Genomic DNA, 17,918 nt, shown 5'->3' on the forward strand with positions numbered 1-17,918 from the left:
ATGGGTGTATCGTACCGCGTACAAAACGCCCATTGGCATGTCACCCTACAGACTTGTGTATGGGAAGGCGTGCCATTTACCTGTTGAGTTAGAACATAGAGCCTTCTGGGCAATTAAGCAGTTAAATTTTTCTTTAGACAAAGCAGGTGAGAAACGAAAGCTTCAACTCAATGAACTAGACGAAATTAGGAATGATGCATATGACTATTCAAAAAAGTATAAGGATCGCATGAAATTTTACCATGATAAAAATATTTTGAGAAAAGATTTTTATCCAGGTCAGAAAGTCCTTTTATACAACTCTCGTTTGCATTTATTCCCGGGAAAGTTACGCTCTAGGTGGTCTGGTCCTTACATTGTTCGTATTGTTTTTTCACATGGAGCTATTGAAATTGAAAATCCTAAAAATGGTGATATATTTAAAGTTAATGGACAAAAATTAAAACCATTTTTGGAATTAAAAACTGATGAAGTGGATGAGATACTCCTTGAGGACCCTGTTTACCATGCTCTTTGATTCCTGTGTGATCTTGATAACTTGTGTTTTATTTGTATTGTTGTTTTATGTGCGATTTAATTTTTGTTAGTTGTATCCTGTTCTATCTTGTTCTATCTTCGCAATGCACAATATCGAGGTACGACCATTCTAAACTTTACACTCTTGTCAATTTTAATTTATATTTATATTTTGACACATTGAGGACAATGCTTAAATTAAGTTTGGGGGTATCGAGTTTTATTGTGTTTGTTTTGTGTTTTATTTATGTTTGCTTTGCATTGTTTTTAATGTTTTGTGTTTTATTTTATGTATGCTTGTTTGAAAAGAAAAAAATGTTTGTTTGAATTTTTTTTTATTTATTTATATGTTGTGGTTTTGTTAATTTTTTTTTTTATTTGTTCATTTTCATAAAAATTCAAAAAAAAAAAAAACAAAATTAAAAAAATTATTTACAAAAAAAAAAAAAAAAAAAAAATTGGTGATATTTTTCATTTTCAATGATAAAAATTCTGATTGAGTTTGAAATTAATTCTCTTAAAAATATGAATAATTTTTAAGCTTTGTTTTTAATTATAGGGTCAATTGTGCTTGTAACAAAAATTACATTTTTCATAAAAACTCTTATTTCCTATAAGTTTAAGTGAAAAATAATTTTAATAAAAACATATTTTCTAAAAGCAAAATTGACAATTTAATTAATTATACAAGCTTAACTTTTATTCATAATAATTTCTGAGAGTTATTTTCATTGTGCAATTTTTGAGAAAATCATTTTTTTATCACCAATAAAAAATATATATATATGTGTATTTTAATTTTTCTTTTGCTTGAGGACTAGCAAAACTTTAAGTTTGGGGGTGTGATAACTCTACAAAATAGAGTTATTTTACCACTTTTTATATGCTAATTGTTGCTTAGTTCTTGAGTTTTTAATTAACTTATTAAGATTTTATGTAATTTTTAATTTATTAATCTTATTGTAGTTTTATAGATTTTTATATGTTTTTATAGATATTTTATTATAATATGTGTAATTTAATTATATGAAATTTGTATTGTTAAGTTAGAAGTTAAAAGTGTAATTCTTTTGAACTTAAATGCTATATTAAATTAAATTATAATCAATATTTTCAATGAATTAATATGATTTATTTATAATTGAAGAGATTTGATTATTATTTAATTTAATTTTTTTTTTTTTTATGGTGTAGGAATTGTTGTATCTTTGTTGTGTTTTGAAAATAAAGAAATAAATAATGACATTTTCAAGGAAAGGAATGAGCAAAATGGCATAGAAGCCCAGTCGGCCCAGCCATTCGGCCCAATTCCTCCTGCCCAGGCCCAGCCCGCATGGCCCAGGCCCAGCCCGCCTGTCCCCTGGCCCAGTCCGCCTGCCATCTTCAGCTCTCCAGTTGCACTTCACGCCCATTCAGCTGCACTAAAGCTTCAACCTTCACGTGACCAGCCAAGCACTCAGCTGAAGCTTCTTCCCTTCAGCAAGTTTCAGCTTTCACGTGACCCAGCAGCAGCAATTCTTCACCATTCAGCAAATTTCAGCAAGCCCAACCGGCCCATCCACCCATTCGCCCAGCTCCAAGGCCCACGTTGGCCCAACCTCCTCACTCCAGCAGCTATCCCACAGCCTCTGCCAGGCCCAGTGAGCCCAGCCGAAACCGCCTGGCACCAAGCAGCCTCCAGCAGCCTAAATGCTGCATTTTGTCACTTTTTAGCCTAAAAATGTCTAAGTGTACCAATTGTCCCCTAGGTTCAAAATGCCACTTTTCACCCATTTTCTACATAATTTTTACCCCAAAATCATCATCACTCCTATAATTTACCCCTATTTTACCATTTATTATTAATTTAATCAATTTACTTAATTTAAATTGATTATCTTAATAATCTCATTTTGGCTATAAATAAGGGTTTTGAAGACCATTTTTTGGGGTGCTTAATTTTTTGGTTACCATCTTTTTCTCCCATTTTCTCTCTACCATTCTCTCTTCCATTTGGGTTTTTCAAGAGCATTTTGCAAGTATGTATGTCATTTATTTTGTAATTTCTATTCTAGTTATGTGCTTCTAATCTTTTTCATAAGATTATTAAGATCATGATGAAGCAACTTGTAACTAGGTAATATTTATGTTGTATGTTGATTTCCCTTGTAATGCAACAAAGTCTATGGATTTTTCTTCTTCATATATTTCTTTCATCTTAAATATCTTGTATTTTAGATTGTTGGAACATATTTACACTTTGTTCTTCATTAGTGCATAAACATAATATTCTTTGTGTAAGATGTGTCATTAAATTGTACACATCCATGCTTAGAACAAAAATATTATGTTTTGCCTTATAAATAATGTTCATTGATTTATTTGTTATTTCATTAGTTTGATTTACACTAAATGCTTTGAAATTATAATTTTGAAAAGTGAAGAAAAATCCTATCTTTTTATAAGAAATTTGTGTTTGAAATTATAAATCTTTTTGAAAAAATGATAGTTTAAATTATTTTAACTATCACTAACACTTGGGAATCAATATACTAATAAATATTATTAAACTTACATTTTGTGGATTCTAGGATCTTAATAATCTTTTCTTTTAACACTTATTTTCAACTCATTATTGGTTTATTTTCATTATCTTAAATAGCTTTATTTTTCAATCTTTTATTTTATGTTCATAATATTAAAACTTATCAATCTTTGGAACTAGGTTAGAATTTATTACTTTTGATTTAAAATAGTTTCATTTTCGATTTTAGACAACTCCTTTGGGTTCGACATCCTTGCTTACGATCACTATTCTATATGGACGATTCGTGCGCTTGCGATATATAAATTTTTAAACATACCCGTTTTGGGTCCATCAAGTTTTTGGCGCCGTTGCCGGGGAGTTGCAAGAGAAAAGAAACGAAAATTATCTCAAGGTTAGTAAATTCTTCTACTAGTTATTTTAATTTTTGCACTTAAAAAAAAAAACTAAAAAATATATATACTATAAAAAAAAAAAAAGATAAGAAGAAAATTTGGGACGGTTCAACCACCCATAAAAAATATATACTTATATTTCTATATTTATTGTTTTTTTTTATTTAGTTGACGGCACTTGTGCCTCCTATCTATCCTTTTAAATTTTTATAGTCGATGGCACTTGTGCCTCCTAATTTTGTTGTAATTTTATTTCTTTTATATCTTTGTTAGTTGACGGCAATTTTTGCCTCCTAACCTTTGTGTAATTTTCTTTATTTATTTTGTTGTATTTTTATTTTATTTAAATTCCGCAAATTACTAGTTGATGGCAATGTTGCCTCCTAGCTAGTTGATGGCAATTTTTGCCTCCTAGTCATCTATCTTATGTTTAAGTTGATGGCACTTGTGCCTCCTCGTTTTTACCTTAATTTTGTTATGGTTGATGGCATGTTATGCCTCCCTACTCTTGTCTAAATTTTAGTCTTATTTAATTTTTGCCTTATTTTTCTTTGTCTTCTTTAATATTTTAGTGTAATATTGTGAAAAATACTTGAAAAAAAAAAGAGAAACCTAAATCTTGTCCTTTCACCATAAGCAATTCTTGCTTAAAGGAAATTTGAACAAAATTCCCATCCGCCTCTACTAATTAACCTCGGGGAGTTGTTAGTAGTGCGCGAGTAAGTGGAATCAAATAGGCCTGGGGACAAGTAAACCATAAGAATTATATTGTTGTGAAATCTCTAAAAATTCTAAGTATGCTCTGTGGTTGCGGTTTTAACTGATCTTCCACATCAGAAAATTGTTTGTTTGAGATTATCCTTGTTGCCTTGTTTGTGAAAATTGTATGCATCATTGGGAACGTAACTCTAAAAAACGATTAGTAAAAAGACGTTTATCTTTGTTTGAAATTGAAAGTGTCAGTAAAAATTTGAGCATCATGGAACCTATTGCTAATATTGTTGATGAAAATGTTGTGCCTGAAAAAACTTTGCTTGAATATTTTGCGCCTATTTCATCTAATGCTCCTTCATGCATTGTTTTACCTACAACTTCTGCTACTCATTTTGAGCTTAAACCAGCAATCATTCAATTGTTGCCATCTTTTTATGGGTTAGATAGAGAGGATCCTTACATGCATGTCAAAGATTTCTTAGAAATTTGCTCAACATTTAAATTTCAAAATTTTTCTGATGAGTCGGTCAAACTAAGATTGTTTCCTTTTTCATTAAAAGACAAATCAAAAGCTTGGTTAAATTCCCTTCCCACGGGGTCTATAACTACATGGGATCAACTTTATAATAAATTCTTACTGAAATTTTTTCCTATGTCTAAAACTGATAGTCTAAGGAGAGAAATCTCCGAGTTTTTTCAAAAAGATAATGAAGAGTTTTATGAATGTTGGGAAAGATTTAAAGATTTATTATTAAAATGTCCTCATCATGGTTTTGAAAAATGGAGACTTGTAAAATATTTTTATGATGGTTTGACTCCCTCTAATCGTCAAATGATTCAATCTATGCATACTGGAAAATTTTTAAAATTTCAAGGACAAGAGGCGTGGGACGCCCTTGAAGATTTATCTGTCAATTCACAACAATGGAATTATTTTGATCCTAGGTCTAGGTCAACTAATTCACCAAAAAGAGGAGGAAGGTATGAAGTAAAAGAAGAATTAGACTTAAGAACATCCTTAGACAAATTAGCGAGAAAAGTAGAAGCTTTAGCCATAAGCCAAACTATAAACTCTCCAATTCAACCTAGAAAAGATATTTGTTCTATATGTTCTAGTCCTTGCCATAATGCCCAATCATGCCCTTCCTACCAAGAAGCCTTTTCTGAGGAGGCCAATGCTCTTCATTCTTATGGGAAACCAAATGATAGCCCATTTTCGTCCACCTACAATCCAAATTGGAGAAACCATCCAAACTTTTCATGGAGACAAAACCAACCCCAAATGAATCAAGGGCACCAATACAACACACAAAACCAAGCTCATGCCCCACAAAATCAACCATATCCGCAACAAAGAAAACCTTCCTTAGAAGATACTTTACAACAATTTATGCAATCCACCCAACAAATCCTACAAAATCAATCTCAATCTATTACCAAACTCGAGACACAAGTAGGACAACTCGCCACTGCTTTAGCTGATAGAGAAAAAGGAACATTCCCTAGTCAACCTATCCCTAATCCAAAAGGTCAATATGAGATAGGAAAGTCTAGTCATAATGGAGAAGTCAAATCAATTTCAACTCTTAGGTCTGGAAAGAAAATTGTCAAACCCGATTACATACCCGAGGTTGAAAAAGAAAAAGAAAAGAGTCAGCCTTCTAGTTCTAATCTTAATGACTCATCAAACAAAGAAATTCCAATCCATCCTTTCATTCCAAAAGCCCCATTCCCACAAAGATTACTTCCAATAAAAAAAGGCGGCCAATATAATGACATCTTAGAAGTTTTTAAACAAGTTAGTATCAATATCCCTTTCTTAGATGCCATTAAACAAATTCCTGCCTACTCTAAATTTTTAAAGGATCTTTGTACTGTTAAAAGAAACACTAATGTTCCTAAAAAGGCGTTTTTAACTGAACAAGCTAGTTCCATTATTCAATATAAGAGTCTTGTTAAATATAAAGATCCTGGGTGTCCCACAATTTCATGCATTATTGGTGATCATTTTATTAACAAAGCTTTACTTGATTTGGGTGCTAGTGTGAATTTATTGCCTTATTCTGTTTATAAGCAACTTGGTCTTGGTGAGCTAAAACCTACCTCTATAACTCTTCAATTAGCCGATCGTTCTGTGAAAATTCCTAGAGGCATTATAGAGGATGTTTTGATAAAAGTTGATAAATTTTATTTTCCTGTTGACTTCATTGTTCTTGATACTCAACCTGTAGAAAACATGCATGCTCAAATTCCTATCATTCTAGGTAGACCATTCTTAGCTACATCTAATGCAATCATAAATTGTCGTAATGGTGTTTTGAAATTATCTTTTGGAAATATGACTGTTGAATTGAATGTTTTTAATGTTGCTAAATCTGTTGAGTGTGAGGAAATACATGAAGTTAACATGATAGATAGTATATGTGAAGATGATGGAAATGACTTACTTGACTTTTGTGAAAAATACTTTGGTATGAACTTACATGTTGATGACTCTAATGATGATGTGAATTCTTTGGTAGAGTCTATACCCTTACATGAAACCAAAGTTGAACCTTTTTCACCCTTAGGTCATGTTCAATCAATTTCTGAGTCCCCAAAGTTAGACCTTAAACCTTTGCCAGAAAATTTAAAATATGCTTTTCTAGGAGAATCTGAAACCTTACCTGTTATCATAGCTTCTGCTTTAGATAAAGAACAAGAAAACAAGTTGTTAGATGTCCTTAGAAAACATAAAGAAGCCATAGGTTGGACCATTGGAGACATTAAAGGAATTAGCCCATCCATATGTATGCATAGAATCCATCTAGAAGAGAATGCTAAAACCTCTCGGGAATGTCAAAGAAGATTAAATCCAAATATGAAAGAAGTAGTTAGAGAAGAGGTCATAAAATTGTTAGACGTAGGTATCATTTACCCTATTTCTGATAGTCAATGGGTTAGTCCTGTTCAAGTTGTGCCTAAGAAGTCTGGGATCACAGTTGTTGAAAATGAGAAAAATGAATTAATCCCTACTAGAGTACAAACGGGGTGGAGAGTGTGCATAGATTATAGAAAGTTGAATAATGTTACTAGAAAAGATCATTTTCCATTGCCTTTTATTGATCAAATGCTTGAACGATTAGCTGGCCATGCATATTATTGTTTTCTTGATGGATATTCGGGGTATAACCAAATCCCCATCGCCCCAGAAGATCAAGAAAAGACTACTTTTACATGCCCTTTTGGAACTTTTGCATATCGTCGCATGCCCAAACACATTTTATATTTAATTTTTAATTTTTTAATTAATTAAATAAAAAATTATTTTTTTTAAGTGTTACCAAAACTTTATTATTCTAATTTTTAAGTCTAAATTTAATAAACTATTACCCTTTTTCACATTTATTTTATTTATAATAATATTTTGGTCTGAAATAATTCAGAGTCCATGTGGTGTATTGACTTCTTGTTGTTGTCGTTTGATGGAGCACCAGGTGTCGTTGTTGTTATCTCAAATCTAACAAAGAATCTCTAATTATAATATATTATAATAAAATGAAATAGAATGTTACGGTGAATCTCAATCAGAATCTAGCTTCGGTGAAACCAGATTCCATTTTGGCTATTTACTTATCTGCAATAACATGACAAAAGTGGTGAGGACGGACATTTATATAAAAATTAATATAAATATATTATAATCTAACGCGTTAGGCTCCATTTTATATTCTTGTAATTTATGGCAACATAATTAGCTCAATATGTCTTGTGTGCTTAGTAGGTCTGAGCATTGGACGGTTTGGTCGGGTTACAAGACATTTTTACTTGTTCAATGTCATAATCGGGTTAGCAAAAATGATCTGTAACTTGCCCAATTAAGAATTTTTTTTTTAACCCGTCCAATAATTTGGGCGGGTTGGTCAGGTTAACCCACCCAAATCGAAATTGTATTTTTTTTTGCGGGTTAGGCGGGTCAACCCGCGCCAAACAAAAGTGGTATTTTTTTTTTACATTATTGTAATTTTTTTCTTTGAAATACTAGTACTAATAATGTGAAGTTTATCTTTTTAAGCTTAAAACAATATTTTAAATTTATAGTAAAAAAATTAAAACAAAACTTAATTAATTTATATATTTATTTAAATATATTAAAAATAATAAATTCTTAATTGGGCGGGTTGATAATTATTTTTAACCCGCCCAATGTAACAATTGGGCGGTTTAAATTTTGGTCGGTTTATTCGGATTGGTTTTGGCGGATTATTCGGGTTGAGCGGGTTGTAAAAATTTATGCACAGCCCTAGTGCTTAGGTTACCAATCTCAAAATTTTAGCATTTAAATCTTTAAACTTACTAAACTTCGACCTCTCTCTATAAATACGACAAATTTTAAAATTTAATAGACACGTGCCTTGCATGTGAGGCTAATGCCAAGGGTAATTGAAGTTTGAATAAATAGTATTTTTGACCTCCGAATTATGACCATTGTATGATCGTGCCCTTTGAATAATTCGCGATGTTAAAAATTCACCCGAACTATGCACGTAGCATATTGTCTGTTGATGTGACAGTGTCATATGTAGAATAATTATCAATTTTGTCCTCCAAACTTTGACCATTACCAAATTATACCCATTTTATAAAAAAAGATATATGTTTTTTCTTAAAAAAAATAATTAATTCCTTAATAAATAAAAAATTTTAATTATCAACAAATAACTCTTTTTTACTTTTTCTTAAACAATATTAATTAAAACTATTTTAGAATGAATATTTAAAATAAATACTAAAACAAAGAATTTTTTTTTAATTAAAGAGGTGGACAAAAGACTTAAATAAATAAATACAAATTTTAATTTAAGAGGAGGACAAAGGGGAAAAAACTTTGTTTTAGGATTTATTTTTTAATTTTTATATTGACATATATATTATAAAAGAAAAGAAAAAGTAAAAAAAAATATTTGCTATTAATTAGATTTTTATTTTTTGAGTATTTGAATTTTATATAATTAATTTGAAACTTTTAGTATTGATTATTTTCTTAATTTTTTAAAATGATTTTTTTTTTAATTTTTAAGGATTTAATTATCAATTTAAAAAAAAATTAGTCTTAATAAAAATGGCACAATTTAGTAGTGGTCAAAATTCAGGGGGAATTTTTAAAATCGCAAATCATTCGAGCGGCACGATGATACAGTAGTCATAGTTCGGAGAGCAAAAATATTATTTATTTTTGAAGTTTTAAAAATAATTATGTCTCTTGTATTTAATTATTTAAGGTATTTACATATTAATTGAAAAATGCACATTCCGTTGATACGGAGGCACTAAAACCAATGTGAGGACCGAATTCCCACCTCAAATTTTTTGTTTATTTGAAATTTTAATTAAATATTTTAGTATAACTAAATAAAATAACATAAAAATTCTCACTACTAAAACTCTAAATTTATCGAAAGTCTTATTTATTTTCAAATTCCAGCTCTTTCATTGCCTTCTGCGTACGTTTAACGTCTCTCATTTAAACCTTAGTCAACTCTTTTACCTACTGATGCTCATTAAAACTTAATCAACCCTTCTACCTACTAATGCTTTTCTCAAGCCTGATTTAATGTCTACATTTTTATGTCAATGACTTTTTTTGTACCAGAGGACTTTAAGATTTGGATTTATTTGCCCTCTTTATATAGGCTTATGCATAGTAAAATCTCTATATAGTTATTAGATTTAACTAAAACTGTCTTCACTTCAACAAGGTGTTTTTATGTTGACAAGTTATTACTTATTTACAAATTTAAAATTTTCAATAACAACTCTTAATACTAGATTATTGTCTAGAACAATTTCATTTCATCTTAAACTATAAGCTAATCTATCATATATATTTATAATATTAAGATAATATTACTGTGTTGGAGTCAATTGGACCTAAAACAAATATAATTTACTTCTATTTATAATTAGCTCACATTCATATCATAATTTTTTATAATTGTATAAAAGTTATTTCAATATAGAAGAATACTTCATAGAATCTTTATTGTTTGACAAGATTTAATTTTTCTTTTGGTTTAGATCTTCATTAAAAATAGGAAAATCTACAAAAATGCACTAAAAGTTAAAAAAAATATGAAAAATATGGAATTTTTTGATAAAAACACGGAATGACAAAAGTGTAAATACGGAGTGACAAAATCATAAATAAAAGCTGTAAAATACAATTTTTTGTGATCAACGTTTACAAACTAGTAAATATTTGTTACATATTTGTAAATAATATTTACAAAATCAATTATAGAATTGTAGATATTTTTTTTGTAGATAAAACTAGCAAACAAATTCGTAACTAAATTTTTTATTTTTGTAACAATAGTTTTCAAATCTAGTTTTACAACTAAAAAATATATTTTTGTTACTAACATTTACGAAAATATTTTATAGTTAAGAAATCATAAACAAACTATATATAAAAATATTATACTTTTCCATATTGTTACAATATTGTACTAAAAAATTACATGAACCATCATATCTATGCTATACAACTTTAAAATATAAATTTAAGATATTTATTATTTATAAAACACTTTATATTAATAGTGGTGAAATACAATGTTTTTTTAAAACAAATTTCACATTTTTGTAATAACAATTTACAAAACTAACTTTACAACTAAAAAGTTTATTTTTGTAACTAAAATTTACATATATATATATATATATTTATAAATTTATTTAACATAATTGTTATAAAGATTTATAAAATTAAGTTGTGAATTTAGTACATATTTATAATAAAAATTTATAAAACTAAGTTCTTACTAAAAGATACTATTTTATTTTGTAACTAATATTTACAAAAATATTTGATCTAATTCTTGCAAGAGGGCATTACACAGAACGAGCTGCTGCAGCTGTTATGCGGACCATTACTAAAGTTGTTCAGGTTGAACTTTGTTTTGGTTATGTTCCAGTTCTTGTTTACAGATGTTCTATTTAGTCTAGTTCTTTCTTGACGTTTTATTATATAGATGGTGATCATGCTTTTGTTTCTTTAGTCTTATTTGTTTACGGAAGTTATGGTTTGCAGAGTTGTCATAAACATGGAGTGATGCGATGCATCGTGATCTCAAACAAGAGAACTTTCTGTTCGCAAATAAGGAAGAAACATCCTATGCATGGCAAGAATGAGGGAGCAAAGATTTTGGTATGTAGTTAACCATAATAATGTAATTATTTTTAATTACCGTAAAAATCAAAATAAAATTTAAATCACTATGATATGTGTAATTTTCTCTTAAAAATATATATTTAATTAACAAAGAAATACGCCAAGAAAAAAAATTATTGGTGAAATGATTGCTCTGTTTTGTACATGTGAGTTTTTCTTTTTAGTTAGAAATTATTATGTTTGAATGGATTTACGGTGAGAGACGAAAGAGACAAGAAGAAGAAGATGAGATAAGGTTTAATAAATAGATTGATAAACTGATTAATTAATTATATTGGCAGATGGGCCAAGAGAAATTAATCAAATTATTTTCTTACTTTGCCTTTAGCATCACGTCCAAGCATTGTACAATGCCAAAATTTTAAAGTTTCAACGGTTATAATGAATTACACGTTTTATGAGAAAAATATATAATAAAGTGATTTGGAAAAACACTGGATGTTGAGATGGGCCAACGTAAGAAATTTGCACTCAATAACCATTTAAATTCCATTGAAAAAAAAAAGAGTTTGGTGGGGTCAATAATAGATGCCATCGTTAAAAGTAGTTAGAAGAACAATAATAATAGAAAAAATATAATATTTTTATTTGTAGTAGAAATAAATACTTAAATTTTCTCATAATTTGATAAGATTTATTTTGGATTGAGAATTGCTAAGATTTATTTTGGATTGAGAATTGCCAAGGAGCTTCAGTGTTGGTGCCCAGCACGGCCTAACACAATAAATTTTTATTAGTATTAATTAGTATTGAGTCTCATATCTTTCAATTTAAAATAAGGGTATGATACAAAATGAATTTTAATGTTGTGTGAAAGTAAATTAACGTTTATATTTTGAATTTTGTAGAAAAATAGCTCAACCACATTCTTAATATTATATAGTTCCAGCAAATATGTCAATTAGCAAATTAATTGATATTATTTCATTCTAAATATTTCAATATCATAGTATATGTATATTAATTTTGTTTAATTAGTTTTTATTTTATTTTTGTTTTTATGGATTGTTAGTATATCATTTTCCAACTAGTATATATATTTTTTGTGGGATAGTATATCAAAGTTGTATGATTAATATTATATAAAGATTACATATATTTTTTAATTATTGTCAACATGTTATATGCATTGTTTATACTATAGTATATCAAATTTTGTTATTGATATTTCATATCAATTGATTTTGTTTTTTCTTAAAAAAATTATAATAAAGCATGGTATATTAATTTGATATATTATAGTACAACAAATATATATCATGTTATTTAATACATACCATATATACCATAAGACAAAAAATTAATATACCATGATACCGTACAAAAAATTTACTAAAAATAAAATTGGTATATTATTACTCAAAAAATATATATAACACGCTAAAAAGACTATATACCACCATTAAAATGAATATAGTATATTAACAAAATCATATATTACCATTATATATAACAAGATAGTAACAATATCATTGAAAAAAAAATGATATATCATACCACAAAAAAACAAATATACTAAGTTGGAAAATAATATTCCAACAACACTTAAAAAAATTATTACTAAAAAAATGTATATCTCATGCTAACAAAATTATATACCACCATTACATATAACAAGATAGAACCTAAATATCATACCACAAAATACATATACTGAGTTGAAAAATAATATACCAACAACATTTATAACATTATTACTAAAATATATATATATATATTATATACTACCATTAAAATGTATAAACTATGATAAAAGATTATATACTATTATTATGTATAGCAAGATAGTAACTAAATATTATGAAAAAAATTGTATACCATATCACAAAAAAAAAAAAAACACTAATTGGTATATAATATACCAATAGCCTATAAAAAATGAAAAAAAAAATCAATATAACTTTAAAATAAAATCTAATTGAACAAAACTAATATACATATACCACGATATTAATGTTATATTCTTCTAAATAAATAAAAAAATGATAGAAAAGAGTAAATTGGAAAAATAAAAATATAATAAAATTAAAAATTTGAAAAAAATGCTATTTTTTCTAACTTAAAATAAGTGACATTTATTATTTATCAACCTAACCAAAAAAAATATCATTTGTTACAGGCATCCCTTTAGTGATATGTAACTGAGAGAATTACATAACAGGATTAATGTAAGTCATTTCTCTATAATTTTTAAAATAAGGATATTGAGCTTGTTGATGATATTGTTTTGGACTATTTACTATAATTTCTCATGTTTTTAGCTAGAAATAAGAATGAGAAAAAGTATAAGTCCTCAGTACTATAATTAATTATAAAAACATATTTTGATTTTATTTGTGACTTTAAATGACCATTACATAGAAAAAGTTCATGAAAAAAAAAAATCAAAATTACAATATATTATCAATATCAAAATAAAAATGGAGATTCTTGATAAATGATGGGCGTAAAAAGAAAGAGTATCAAAAGAAAAAATGGGTATATAGAATTTTTTTTTGAAAAAAAAACTTTAAACAAAAACTGGGAAAAAATGGAATACGAGATGAAAAAGTAGTACTTATTTCTAAGCTTGATTGTTGGAAGGAAAAAAAATTGTAGTAGCTGGGGAAGTGGTCGCTTGAAAAAAGATTATGGAGTAAAATAGAGAATAACTACCTAACTAACTTATATAAAAGAAAAGAAGGGTAATTTAGGAAAGTCATAAATATAATCCGTGTATGGAGCTATTAGTTATAATGGTATGATATTAAATTACACCGATGAATAATATAAGGTAGCGTGGGCAGTATGTGTTTTATAACAATACTCTTTTAGATTAGAGTTAACTAATCGTAATAAAGGGTGCACATGGGTCGAATTTTCAAGTTTCGAGTTCATCAGATTTGTGTTTTGCAGGTTTCGGGTGGAGAAAAATAGTACCAAAATCGATCCGAAATTTTGAGTTTTTTCGGGTTGGGCTGGGCCTTTTGGATTTTGGGCCGAAAAGCCCAATTTTGCAAAAAATGGAATACTTGGTGGAAACAGTCTTACGTAGTTAACAAAGCACTTGTAAGTAATCAATCAATGCTTATTATTTAACCATGTATATATATAGGTGAATTCTCCTATAGGAGCTTCACTTTAAGCCCTACCGGTAGGACTCTCAGTGCTTACAACCCGTGAACAGTTTTCGATGCGATTTTTTTTATGACCGTGTATATTGTAGCTATTTAGAGCATCCTGCAAATTTTCAGAAAATTCCGAATAGTTTACAGTACCGAAAACTAAGTTCAAACATATTGTTGCACGCGTGACTAATTTTTTTTATGCGCGTGGAAAACAACATGTTTGAACCTAATTTTCAGTACTGTAAACTATTTGGAATTTTCTGAAAATTTCCAGGATGCTCTAAATAGCTACAATATACTCGGTCATAAAAAAAGTCGCGCCAAAAACTGTTCACGGGTCGAGAAACACTGAAAGCCCTACCGGTAGGGATTAAAGTAAAACGCCATTAAAAAAAATTGTCATATATATATATATATATATATCTTCACATCCTAGTTCTATTTGTTTTTATGTTTTTTTTTATTACCAGCCCACAAAAGCACCAACGGTATGTTAATTGACATCATAATTGTGGTTTGGTTTTTTCTTTGTTGGTAGAAGAATGAAGTTTTGTTAACATATATATATATATATATATGTGGTGGGTGTTTTTGTTGAGTGCAGGGTTAGACTTTTTTTAATTGTAAAAACTTGGTGCTGAGAAATCTGAGTATAAAAGACTCACAGCAGATGCAAGTAATGTTTGTGAACTGCAACACAGTGATGGCTTCTCATCTCACAGTAACTGCACCAGCCCATAGTCCTAACACTGATGGAATCCATGTAACACACACTCAGAACATTGACATCTCTAACTGTGTCATTGACTCATTGGAACAGGTATATATATATATATGAAAACTCAAACTCATGATCAGAATGCAAAAAGATCTATCACTAATAATTCACCTATTATTAATGAATGTAATATATAGGAGATCATTGCATATCTACTGTGAGCGGATCCAAAAATGTGACAGCCACAGACATCACTTGTGGACCAGGTCATGGAATTAGGTAATATTATACTTTATATTCATGTATACATATATACATACATACATTATATACATAGTGACTTACGACTATGCATGCAGTGTTGGAAGTTTGGGATCTGGAAACTCTGAAGCCCATGTTCCTGATGTATTCGTCCGCAGAGCTAAGTTTTATAAAACCTCCAATGGAGTTAGGATTAAGACTTGGCAGGTACACCATATATATATACTGAGAGAAGGGGGGCTAGTGTGAGGGAGGCGAGAAGAGAAGAAGAGCTGGTGGTGGTGGAGGCGGCTGCTGAGTGAGGGAGGCCGTGCGTGAGTGAGAGTGAAAGAGAAGAAGAAAAGAAATAAATATTGTTTTTACTTATTTTTCAGATTTTAATTTTCTTTTTTAATTTTTGGTCGGGTTCCCGAAATGACTAAATTTTAAACCCAAATCTGACATATGTCAATCCAACCGCACATATGTCGGGTTCGGATCGGATTAAACCCGAAATGAATGAATTTTCTGAAAATTCAAGTTCTCAGAGTTCGAATCAGGCAGATTTTGCGGGCGAAATGTTCACTCTAGTGTTAATAAGTAATAACCTTACAAATGGTGGAAAACAACATGAATCTATCTAAAAAAAAACAACACCTGCAATGATAAGCTCATTTTCGGCCCAATCTCTCTTTGTCTTCTACTTAATCCTAATGCTTCTTAGCCCAAGAAAAAGATTAGGGAATTACAAAAATATATGCAATTTGTAAAAATGTTTGGAAAAAATAATTAAGATAATACTTGTATTTTTTTTACAAAAATATGGAGTGGAAAAATCTTAAATGAAAGAAAACACATTTATAGACTAATTGGTAACTAAAAAAATATATATGTAACAAAAATTTACCTAACTAATTTTGTAACTATTATATATATATATATATATATTTGTAAAAATATACAACATTACTATATAAGTGGTAAAAGTCTTTTATTTTTTTTTATTTTTTTTTCTAAGCCAGGGTATGAGGGGCCCACCCCTACTAATCCCTGGAGGCCCTGGTGCCAAGTGGTAATTATCACTTGAGCGATATCAGCATACCCAGAAGTCCATCCATTAGTGGATGACCTTCCTTGGACTGCCCTGACCATCGCCTCAGCCGGAGGTATAGTAGCATTTAAATTCCTAATTTATTTTTTGAAGACAAAAGTCTTTTACGTTGATATATTGGTGCAACTGTTCCCTAAAGACTCATTAATTATTTTAATTGATTTTAAAATTATATTCAATTAATAAAAAAATGTAAATTAATTTAAAAAAGGAATTAAAAAATACATATTACTTTTTTTAAAATATATATTACTTAAAATTATTAAAATAAAATTTTATCCATTAACACATATTTATTAAAATAACTTTTTTACTTATTAATTAAATTAAAATTATGTTATTGTATTAATTCTTACTCTCACCAATCAATTAATTATTTGGGAGGTGTGTGACAACGTCAACAGTGGTCAGTTATGGAAGAAAAAGAGGAGAGTTGGTCAACGATGGAATTGGAAGTAGGAGAATTAGACGAAAGGGGAGAATGACACCATACAATACTTTGTCATACATATATTTCAATTCTTTTCAGTTTAGGGTGGGATTTGTGATTTTTGAAAAAGATTAGGTCTTGGACAATCAAACTTCTCATTCGCTAAAATGATAAACAATATAAGAAGATTACATTTTTGCTGAAGTAAGTCTTGCATGAAGCAAGAGCACACGAATTCATACCAATCAAGAGGAGTAATATAACAAAAATGATACTTCCAAACTAGAAGTCCACCATACCAAAACAACAGCAATAAACAACTAAAAGGTTGGAACCAAGGGTACACCTTTTAACACACCCTAAGAAACACAAATATGAAATCCAACAAAACAAAAGTTTGGACTAAATCAAATCAATACAACATGAAATAGAAAGTTAAGAGAAACGAATAAATTGGTTAAAGATCAAGGATCTCACGACAAAAGACAACTTTTTCGTGACAGAAAAAAATGGCCATCGAAAGATACCCTCTCTGACCAAGGAAGCTGCCCGAACTCAATCGCTATGGAGATCCTTATGGTGGAAACCATGCCTTATAGTCATTAAGAATATTATCTCTGCATTTGCTTACATCAATCTTGCCGTCCCAACTGTAGTAGTGTGCAAATTTTACAGTATTATGAGCCATATAATTTATTTATCTATCTATCTTTGAACACTCTCAATGACATAATTTAGCACAACATTCATAAAATTTATCTTTAATATCACTTAAATTTGGAGCTTCGACCGTGGAATTCTTGTAAAGACATCAACTAATGTCTTGTAGCCACTTTGGAATATGTATGGCGTAGGGTATCAAAAACATTATAATTAAATATATTGGATTCAATATGTTGGAATTACAAGTAAAAGTGCTATAGGGTATGAAAAAACTTATAATTAAATAT

At 29.0% G+C, this 17,918-nt stretch overlaps 1 long non-coding RNA gene and 1 other non-coding gene across 2 annotated transcripts; one reads left to right on the forward strand and one right to left on the reverse strand.

The window, feature by feature from the left end:
- Positions 1–4,816: 4,816 nt before the first annotated feature.
- On the reverse strand, positions 4,817–4,923 carry LOC133798828 (small nucleolar RNA R71). Its single transcript, XR_009876046.1, has one exon. It is a non-coding gene; the product is annotated as a small nucleolar RNA R71 (small nucleolar RNA).
- A 10,027-nt stretch (positions 4,924–14,950) lies between these two features.
- Positions 14,951–16,273, forward strand: LOC133793600 (uncharacterized). The gene is made up of 3 exons (XR_009874895.1): positions 14,951–15,289; positions 15,385–15,466; positions 15,547–16,273. It is a non-coding gene; the product is annotated as an uncharacterized LOC133793600 (long non-coding RNA).
- The last annotated feature ends 1,645 nt before the right edge of the window (positions 16,274–17,918 follow it).

The sequence above is a fragment of the Humulus lupulus genome, chromosome 8 (genome assembly GCF_963169125.1).
Source record: "Humulus lupulus chromosome 8, drHumLupu1.1, whole genome shotgun sequence".
Lineage (NCBI taxonomy): Eukaryota > Viridiplantae > Streptophyta > Magnoliopsida > Rosales > Cannabaceae > Humulus > Humulus lupulus.